Source organism: Bufo bufo, chromosome 8 (assembly GCF_905171765.1).
Source record: "Bufo bufo chromosome 8, aBufBuf1.1, whole genome shotgun sequence".
Lineage (NCBI taxonomy): Eukaryota > Metazoa > Chordata > Amphibia > Anura > Bufonidae > Bufo > Bufo bufo.
The window spans coordinates 63,430,511-63,441,622 of NC_053396.1; the positions used below are offsets into that span (position 1 = coordinate 63,430,511).

At 49.7% G+C, this 11,112-nt stretch overlaps 1 pseudogene; it reads left to right on the forward strand.

Moving 5' to 3' along the window:
- Positions 1-6,172: 6,172 nt before the first annotated feature.
- LOC120978307 lies at positions 6,173-6,374 on the forward strand (annotated as a pseudogene).
- Positions 6,375-11,112: the final 4,738 nt, after the last annotated feature.

The following is an 11,112-nucleotide window of genomic DNA, read 5'->3' on the forward strand; positions in this document are numbered from 1 at the left end:
CAGGGAGCTGCGATCAGCGGCCGTTAACCCCTCAGGTGCCGCTCCCTGTCATAGAGGTCGGGTGCCACTATTTGATTCCGGCACCCGCCTCCTGTATTTGTATTAACAGCTCAGTTATCTTCATTGGTGGCGCAGTGGCCACAGCCCCTCCCCCTGTCCCTCTTCTTATTGGCCGCGGCAGCAGCACAGGGGGAGGGAGAGACTCTTCCACTGCGCTGCTGATAATAAGTGAACATGATAGTTCAGCTTCTGTGCCCCCGCTGTATTCAGAGCTGCGGCGAGGCTCTAGTCGCAAATGGCGACAAGACTGGAGCCCTGGGGCATAACATTAACACATAATGTTATTCTGCGGCGGGCCCCCATCCCGCCCGGGCCCTCAGACCATGCCCGAAGTGCCCGACCGGTCAGTCCGCCCCTGCATTGAAGTGTTTCTACAAAAATTCTAGAACTGTGAATATTTCCCTAAGCCATACTGGAATAAAATTAATAACATTTCAAATATTCCAGAGGTGCAAATATAAATTTGGGAATAATTTACCATGTTTTTTTTTGTACATAAATGCACAAAAAAAAAATTATGTTTGGGCCATTTTGGGCCCTGTCATATAAAGCACTCATTCATATGTGTTCAAAAAGGTAGGCAGTGATATGAGATTCAGAGTGGAATTCATTCATGAAGACTTCATGCTTAGGGCTCATGCACTCAAACGTATTTTTTGCCGCATTCCAGGTGCATTTTTTGTAAAAAAAATATAGAACATGTCCTATTCTTGTCTGCAATACAGACAAGGATAGGACTGTTCTATCATGACTCGGCTGTTCCGCAAAATGCGTAACGTACACAGCCGGTATCTATGTTTTGCGGTCATGTGCATAAGCTTTTAAACTACATTCATCATATGTACCGATGACTCTGGCATATACTATTCAGAGAAAATATGGCACCCTACTTGTATGGTACTCTAATATTCATAAATGTGAGTATGTAGTATTTGAATAAAAAAATGTTTAGAAAATACTACAGCTAGATTTACACATAGTTATTTCATGCTTTTAGTGGTGTTTCCACTGGTCTTTTAATGGCTTTTTCAAGTTTTAAAATGCTAATGCAAAATGTTACTTTAAAATCTATAGCGGTGTTGAAACTTCTCCATACACAGCATTTTGTTTTTTGTACTGGGTGACATTTGTTCCTAAAGCATCCTGCTCTAGGTTATTTTTCTGGCATTTTTACCATAGACTTCTCTGAAAGACTTTGAAAACACTAAGGAAAAAAGCATGTAAAAACTGTAAAATGGATAAATAAGTAGCCACCTGTTTAATTAGTGTGACAATGTCCTGCACAAAACTCACACACTCCAGTACTGTGTATCATTAGAGATTTGTTTTCCATTTCACTTTGGGTGTGACTTTTGGTTGTTTTAGTAACAAGGAAACAAACAAACTCTAGAACACAGTCTGTCTCCTGACGAGCGGAGGATTTACTGGTCTAAGTTTCACTATTTTTCTTTATTGCACCACCCATTATCTATGTGACGTTAACGTGGTAAGTGTAAACCACAAAAAAACAACTGCAATAGCAATGATGACTTAGTACAAGCAGGGCGGTAAAAAGTACAGCAATCTATGTGCGGCAGACATGTTGTGTTTTTTTGTTTATTCTTTATATCAGAGGCATGGCTTGTAAAAAGACATATCCAAAAGGTATCTATCTGAACAAGTCTCCATATACAATACAGGTATGACTATATTTTTGTGTTCCCAATTACAAAGTCAGACACTTTATGTGATCTGGTGACTCCAGAGGCGCCAGCTTAATGTATGTAACAAAGACCATAGGACTTGCATAAGGCTGGCCATAGAAGTAAAGATATTTCCTGTGCTCTTAACCTGTTCTGTAGGCGATCGCAGCAAACCGGTTTGCTGCATTTCCGGGTTATTCGGGTCTCTGGGGACCCGATAACCCGGAACAGCATGGTAATAATACACCACCAATCACCATCCTGCGATCCTGAGAGGTGATGTAACATCACCTGTCAGGATCGCCTCTCATTAGTCAGCTGGGCGGGTGGGCATTTCAAATTACACTGCATCGGATCTCCAGCCAGCAGCCCCATCTGTAAAGAGCTCAGGATCGTCAGCCAGCACCCCATATGTGCCCCAGCACTCCCAGCACCACCCAGGTATTTAGAGAAAGGTTAGGCAAAGGTTAGGTTAGGCAGGGATATTCAGGGAAAGTTAGTGGAAGAAAAAAAAAAAAAAAAAAAGATTTCATCACACTAAATCGGGTGTCTGGGGTCCACAGCACAGCTGTGTGACCCTAGACCCCCCAGGGGTGCTGCAGCTTGCCCCCCCCCACAAATTTTTTGGGGCGCAAGCAGTTTTTTTTTTTTGTGCATACGCTGACTGTGGCCAGCACTCTTAGCGTCCGGCCACTGTTAGTGCATCGCACACCCCACTGATCAACTTCGGACGGTTGATCAGCGATTTAGAATTATTTTTTGTCAAATTTTTTGCCCTTTTTTTTTGTCTGTTAGGTTTAGGGTGAGTTCGCGAACACCCGTGCCCCCACACGCACGCACACACACACACACTCCCCTATGGCCCGCTGGATGTTCTCGGCCGAGGAGGCATACGCCCAGCTTGCCTCCGACTCCGAGAGTCCCAGTGAGGATGAGGATGACCCTACTTTCCTTTTGTAATCCGCGTCCTCCTCATCATCTAGCGATGATGATGAGCCCCCAAGGCGGCAGAGACGCCGCCAGGCGAACCAAGGGGACCGCCATGCTAGGGACCCTGTGGCCCACCCTAGTACTAGCAGCTCTGGGGCTCGTACTAGTTTTCCGGCCCACCAGTTAAGTCCACCGAAGCCCCCTGCCGGTGAACTTGTCTGGTATACCCCAGAGCGTTTTGTGCCCGTGATTCCTGATTTTGTAGGCCAACCAGGAACCCAGATTTCCACAGTGGGCTTCACTGAATATGACTACTTTAGTCTTTTTTTCAGTGACCACTTTGTAAATCTAATGGTGGAGCAAAGAAACCTGTACGCCCAACAGTTCGTTGCTCAACACCTGGGCTCCTTTTTGGCTAGGCCCGGTGGCTAGGCCCGGTGGTTGGACTATGGTCAGTGCAGCCGAGAGGAGGACATTTTGGGGCCTCGTGCTGCACATGGCCCTAGTCAAGAAGCCTAGTGTCAGACATTACTGGAGTGGGGACGTCCTCTACCAGACCCCACTTTTACAGTACGGCCATGACTTGCTCCCGGTTTAAGGCCACCCGGAAATGCCTGCACTATTCAGATAATGCAGCATGTCCCCCCCAAGGTGATCCTGCCTATGACCGCCTGTACAAAATAAGGCCGGTCATCGATCACTTTGGGGCCAAATTTGTACAGGCCTATGTACCTGGAAGGGAGGTCGCGGTTGATGAGTCTCTCATTGCTTTCAAGGGGAGACTCCTTTTCTGCCTGTATATTCCCTCTAAGCGGGCGAGGTATGGCGTGAAGCTATACAAACTTTGTGAGAGTACCTCAGGGTACACTTACAAGTTTCGTGTGTACGAGGGGCGAGATTCCCATATTGAACCCCCAGAATGTCCCCCCACTCTGGCTTTTAGCGGGAAACTTGTGTGGGAACTTATGCACCCACTGCTAGATAATGGTTACCACCTGTACGTGGATAACTTTTATACTAGTATCCCCTTGTTCCAGTCCCTCGCCGCCAGATCCACGTCCGCTTGTGGGACCGTGCAGAAAAATCAAAGCGGCCTCCCTACCTACCCCCTCCAGGTACCTATCCCCAGGGGTGCGTCCCGTGCCCTTACCAGTGGAAACCTGTTGCTAGTCAGATATAAGGACAAGAGGGATGTCCTTATATTGTCCACAATTCATGGTAACGGCATCACCCCTTTCCCTGTGTGAGGTACCGCGGCAACGGTCCTCAAGCCCGATTGTATCGTCGACTACAAATCGGTAATCAGTATATGGGAGGAGTTGATCTCTCTGATCAAGTCCTCAAGCCATATAATGCCATGCGCAAAACCCGGGCATGGTACAAAAAAGTTGCGGTCTACTTGGTACAGGTTGCCTTTTGTGCTCTCCCGGAGCGCTGGCAGCACAGGGACATTCCTTCAGTTCTATGAGGCAGTCCTCAAGGCCCTGATCCTTTCTGACCGGGAAAGAGCAGGCCGGAGTACCTCGGGAACTGGAGGCGCCCAGATCGTCCCTGGCCAACACTTTCCAGGTGTGGTCCCCCATACTGGAAAGAAGGGACGGACCCAAAAAAAGTGCAGAGTGTGTCACAGGAGGGGGATACGGAAGGACACCACTACTCAGTGTGACACGTGCCCCGATCATCCGGGCCTCTGCATTATTGGTTGTTTCAGGGAGTATCACACTTCCATGGAGTACTAAATTTATATCCCAATTTAGCCACTGACAATTGGATAAAAAACTATGGTTCTCAGACTTGAGAAAAAATGTTTTCAAAAATATTATTTAGTAAAACAAAAAAAAAAAAAAGGAGACATATTAGCTATCGCCGCGTCCGTACGAATCTGCTCTATAAAAATACCCTATGACCTAACCCCTCATATGAACACGGTCCAAAAAATTCAATAAAAACGGTGCCAAAAATTTTCCATTTTAATCAGTTTTTTTCCAATAACAAAGCAAGGGTTAACAGCCAAACAAAACTTAATATTTATTACCCTGATTCTGCAGTTTATAGAAACACCCCATATGTGGTTGTAAACTGCTGTATGACCAAACGGCAGGGCACAGAAGGAAAGGAACGCCGTATGGTTTCTGGAAGGCAGATTTTGATGGCCTTTTTTTTTTTGGCAGCATGTCCCATTTGAAGCCCCCCTGATGCACCCCTAGAGTAGAATCTCCATAAAAGCGACCCCATCTAAGAAACTACACCCCTCAAGGTATTCAAAACTGATTTTACAAACTTTATTAACCCTTTAGGTGTTACTCAACAGTTTATGGCAAATGGAGATGAAATTTCAGAATTTCTATTTTTGGTAACCTTGCCTCACAAAAATGTAATATAGATAAACCAAAATCCATATGTACCCTAAAAATAGTCCCAACAAAACTGCCACCCTATCCCGTAGTTTCCAAAATGGGGTCACTTTTATGGAGTTTCTACTCTAGGGGTGCATCAGGGGGACTTCAAATGGGACATGGTGTAAATAAACCAGTCCAGCAAAATCTGCGTTCCAAAAACCACACGGTGCACCTTTCCCTCTATGCCCTACTGTGTGCCCGTACAGTAGTTTATGGCCACATATGGGGTGTTTCTGCAAACTACAGAACCGGGGCAATAAATATAGCATTTTGTTTGGCTGTTAACCCTTGCTTTGTTACTGGAAAAAATGGATTAAAATTGAAAATTTGTCAAAAAATTTAAATTCTCAAATTTCATCTCTATTTGCTAATAACTCTTGTGCAACACCTAAAGGGTTAACAAAGTTTGTAAAAATCAGTTTTGAATACCTTGAGGGGTGTAGTTTCTAGAATGGGGTCATTTTTGGGTGGTTTCTGTAACGGCATACAAGGGAATGCTCCAAACTCCGAACGGAACCTCACGAATAGCTGCTAGCAGACGAACAGGAAACGCACCCAAGCGGCTTACACTCCTAGCAATCAGTCTCTAACAGCATACAGTGAATCCCCCCAAGAACGAGACGAGGCTCCGTGTTAAGGGCCAAGCAGTGGTCACCCATAGCTGTGTGTTTATTGATCTTATATAACATTGTTACACACTAGTACCACCCACAGGGTTTTGTAAAACAACCAATAAACACGTACAATACAGTAAAACACTCCCACACAAAATCCTCCCCTCTGCCTGTGATACAATTACCTTACACAATGGGTTGATGTAATTGTCACAGGCAGGAGAATACACAATGTCTTCTGTCCTGGAGACATCCGAGTAGTAAGTCAATTATCTCTCAGGACAAAGGGAAATCGCCAATACACACGTGGGGACAATAGGACAGACATCACTATTTAAATGTACAATGTCCCAATCATTACAGTAACAGACATTTAACATATCCCCAGATGGCTTGGATCTGAGCGCTCAAAATATCCAAACAGCGCTCAGATGCCACAAACACAGTCAAATAGCCATGGGGTTTTAGTTTAGCATGGGCTGATGAGAGGGCTTCTCAGCCTTTTGGCTAAGATCAAATGTAGTATCTGTTCTTATCAGTCTGCCTTGACTTGCCAGCCCAGGTCCTTGTGGGTACCCCCTGCACTCTGCCTTTGAGCATCGTTGATTAAATTCAGCTTCAGCTCACTGCTGCTATTGGGTGTAGGGCTATTCCCCAGGGAACAAGAGTGCTCTGGTCTCCGACCTCCTCTTGGCCTGTGGCTTAATAGTCTTGGTGTACGACGTTAGACAGTGCTTACTTGGATATCGACAGCCTGAACACGACTACTGGAAGATTTTCTCCGACTGCGATCCAGGAGAAGACTTTGCGAAGACTCAACGAGAAACCCCGACGACGAGGACTGAAAACTCCGGCCTGAAGACTCCGGCCTCGGGGGACCCCGACGAGGAAAAGAAGCTCGGCGAAGCCCTTCCCCGGAAGAAGCTCCACCCAGCAAGAAGGAAGCGGCAAAGCCCCGCCCCCTGTGGCAAAAGAGACACTTTGCGAAGACTTTCCAGGGAGAGGAAGGCAGGAAGAAGGAAGAAGCCATGGCCTCAACCTCAACCTCCAAGCCTCCCAAGACTAAGAAGATGACTACAGCAGGAAGAATGGCCACGGAAGAGGCCCTCCAGGACCCTTCAGCCTCCACTTCATCGGCTACTGACCCGGTGGCGCCCGGTCCTCCGAAGCAACGGGAAGGCCAGAAGCCCGGTCCTGACTCTCCTCCCCTGGAGCCCTGGATGAGGCAGACGGTCGTCCTGAAACTGAAGGAAGTGGACGGGAGTGCGCCGGACATGAGCCAGGATGTGTTTGGCAAGAAGATGGTCCTGGATCATGGTTTTGCCAAACCAGAAGTGACGAGCATCCATTGCTTCTTCGCTGGGATGTTCTGGATAACCTTCGCTTTCATGGCCATCTGCAAGAGGTACTGGGAGATGGTGAAAAACGCACAGCCGGACTCCCCTTTTCGACGCTTTGTGGGCAGCTGCCTAGTCCAGAGAGAAGAAAGAAGAGTGACCGTCGCCATGCGGAACCCACACATCCCAGGAAAGGATATCGTCACCTACTTGAAGCGCTTCTGCACCGGCAAGTGGTCAGTCATCGTCCGCCTGAACAGGGACCCCACAGACCCGGATGGCGTGCAACACCTGCCCCCGACTTTCTCGCTGGGCAACTCTCAAGCGCTCATCTACTACTCCGACATGCCGCAGACCTGCAGAAAATGTGGCAAGAAGGGGCACAGGCTGAGCGACTGCAAGGAAGCGGCCTGCTGGATCTGTCGTGTGGCAGGGCACGAAACCCGGGACTGTCCTAAGAAGATGGCATGCAACCCGTGCGGACTGGCTTCACACATCTACAAAGACTGCCCACAAAGAGAACGCACCTGGGCAGCGGTCGCAGGCAGAGCACCGGCCAGCGGGAACCCCACCGCAGCCGCTCCTCCGGCAGCAACAAGACCCAAAGTGAAGGAGTCCAAAAAGAAGGCGGGTAAGCAGACACCTGCCCTAGGCCATGCTTCCGCCCCCCCTCTCCCGACCCCCCTCCCGTCCCTTCGTCACCACCACTGAGGATTCCTATATCCAACTGCCCATTACCTCAGTGGCACCCTCCACCGCCCCATTGCCACCACTGCAGCAGCACTGACCTCTCCTCCAGCTGCTGCAGCCCTCTCTTTGGAGGATTTTCCCCCTCTTGAATGCCCAGGTGTCGTCCAAAGAAAGGGGAAAAGAAAGGAGAGGGACAGCCCAGCCACTGACCACTCCAAGAAAAAGATGGTCGAGGCAGTGGAAATCTCCCTGTCTGACGAAGAAGAAATGGAGCAGCAGGTGGAAGACCAACGAGGCCCCTGAACAGCAAAACCTCCACACCACAGAGAGCCTCGACGAGACGAATGTGGAGGTAACAGTGGCCAGCGGGGAAACCAGCGGAGTGGTAACTAAGATGTATCGTTTCCACTAACCTTTTTCTTTCTCTTACATGATGGCAAATTTTAACCTCTTTTCCATCAATGTTAGGAGCATCAGGGACAGGTTCAGACGTCAGACAGTACTAACCTTTCTTACTTCACAGTTCGCCGACAATCACAGTTCGCCGATTTATGTTGCAGGAGTGTACTTTTCCCCCCTCTAGGTCATACAACCATCTGGCCAGGGAGTGGTCCCACGGCCCCTCCTACTGGTCCGGTGGTGGCGACTGTAAGTCGGCCGGGGTTGCCATCCTCCTCAGGGGAAACGCGTTCACACTTGACTGTCCAGGAGCTCATCTGCGGCAGACTACTTGTACGCCCCCCCTGACAAGGGTGAGCGACTGGAGCTTTTCCAAGCCCTCCGACTGCAACTCGCTACCACTAGGACCGTAGTGATGGCCGGGGATTTCAACTGCCCGATCGAGGAGGACGGACTGTTAGGATCTGGACTTGAACCCGGGACCTCTGCTGCGTCTGGCGGTGCCTCTACTTGCTGAGCCACCTGAAATGCTGGACAGTTCCTTAGACAATTCCTTGAATGATCTTGTCTTGAATCTTGTTTGCCTTGAACCTTGAACTCTTTGCTCCTCCCATGAACTTCCTGATTTAAGCCATGTCTCTGCACTTCCTGGTTGCCAGAATATTGTGCCTTTACCAGCCAATATCTTGCTCCTATCTTTACCAGCTTGACGTCACTTCCAAACTGCTCATTGAGATGGTGACCGAAGCGTGTCTGCAGGACGTTGTGGGCTCCATGGCGAACGGCTCCATTAATTATACGTGGAGCCGACCCAATGGCTCACTCCGTTCCCGGATCGACTTTGTGTTTACCTCTCGGGCAGTCAGGCAGTGTAGGCACTCTATGGTCCCTTGCTTCTTCTCCGATCACAAGGCCATTCAGGTCAGGTGCACCCTAGGCACTGGGTTTCCCCCGGGCCACGGGTCCTGGAAACTGAACTGCGCCCTCCTGAATCGCGAGGACGTGCTTGCGGAACGACAGAGGTCTACATAGCCTGGCGGAACGACAAATGCTTGTTTCAACAGACTAGTGACTGGTGGGAGTATGTTAAAGTCCAGTTTCGTTGTTTCTTTCACGCCAAGCAACAACATCAGGCGTGTGAGAAGAAGAGGGCCTTCAGAGCGCTGCAGCATGAGCTGCGGTCCCTGCAAGACCTTCACCGGTGCGGCTGGAACGTTAGACAGGAGCTGTAGGACGCCAAAAAGAGCCTGAAAAGGCACTTTGAGGAGGAATCCAGGCGAATCGTCTTCCGTTCCAAAATGGAAAACCTGGAGAAGGGTGAGAAGTGTAACTCGTTCTTTTTCAGGAAACTCCACACCGGCCACACGCCCCTGAACGAACTTCGAGACAAAGACGGCAACATGCGTTCGGGGAAAGAGGAAGTAATGGGAGTCGTCACAGACTACTACAACGACCTCTACTCCCTGAAGAACACCGACCAGACGGCCGCCGATAAATTCCTGTCAGGTATCACTAACCACCTTGACCCTGCAGGTACGAAGGCAATGGATGATCCTCTGACAGTGGGGGAGGTGCTCTCTGCCGCTAGATCCTTTAGGTCCGGCAGGACCCCGGGCAGTGACGGCCTCCCAGCGGAGCTCTATGTAGCGCTGGGGGATCTGATCTGTCCGGACCTGCTGGAACTTTATGAGGAGATGGTGGTGGAGGGTAGGATGCCCCCATCGTTGAGGGAAGGAATGATCACGATCCTGTATAAGCGGAAGGGGAGAGATGTGACCTGAAAAACTGGCGTCCCATCTCTCTCCTGAACGTGGACTACAAGATCCTTGCAAAGGTGCTAGCCAACCGACTGAAGGTCGTCATCGGCAGAATCATCCACCCGGATCAGATCTGCGGCATTCCTGGCCGCAGGATCGCAGACAGCCTCGCTCTCATGAGAGACACGGTACATTATATCAAAGACCGCCGTGTACATGCGGCCCTGGTCAGCCTTGACCAGGAGAAGGCCTTTGACCGAGTGTCTCATGAATTCATGGGCAGGGCTTTGCGCAAGCTGGGTCTAGGCAGGAGGTTCTGTTCGTTTGTTGACCTGATGTATTTTGACATTTGCAGCTTGGTGTTGGTGAACGGCTGGAAGACTGACCCCTTTTCGGTCAGCTCAGGGGTCAGACAAGGCTGCCCTCTTTCACCTCTCCTTTTTGTTTGTGTTATAGAATCCTTCGCGGAGTCTGTCCGGCAGAATGGAGAGATCAGAGGGATTACCGCACCAGGACCTGGACACTACGAGGTCAAGTGCTCGCTGTACATGGACGATGTGACCGTCTTCTGCGCTGACCGGCGTTCGTGACTGCACTCGTCCAGACCTGTGAGGAGTTCGGACAAGCTTCAGGGGTTAAAGTCAACTGCGGCAAGTCAGAAGCCATGCTCTTCGGGGACTGGCAACTGGACCTCTTCTGCCCCCTTCCCATTTACCATCAAATCGGGCTTCATCAAAATTCTGGGAGTCTGGTTCGGGAAGGAAGGCGCAGCCCTCAAGTCTTGGGAAGAACACTTGGCCAAAGTCAACCAAAGAATTGGATTGTGGAGCCTCAGACACCTCACGATTGAAGGCAAAGCACTCGTCCTGCGAAATGAAGTTTTGCCTGTGCTCCAATACACCGCACAGGCATGGCCCCCTCTTGCCACCGTTTCCAGGGCCATCACCAGGACAGTGTTTCGCTTCATCTGGGGATCTAAGATGGACAGAGTAAAGCGAGCCATCATGTACAAAGAGCCCCGCAAGGGCGGAAAGGGCATACCGGACCTGCCCACCTTATTGCGGATCGCCTTTGTTTGTGACAGTGTTCGCCGGACTCTGAGAACTGCCAACGGCTCTGCGGGCAAGGCTATGTCTCGCTTTTTCCTCCTGCCCCTCTGGAGGGGTCTGGGCTGGGACAAGTGGGACAGCTCCATCCCTTACAACTGGCACGCTCCCTGGTTCTACGGGGACGTCGTTAGGTTT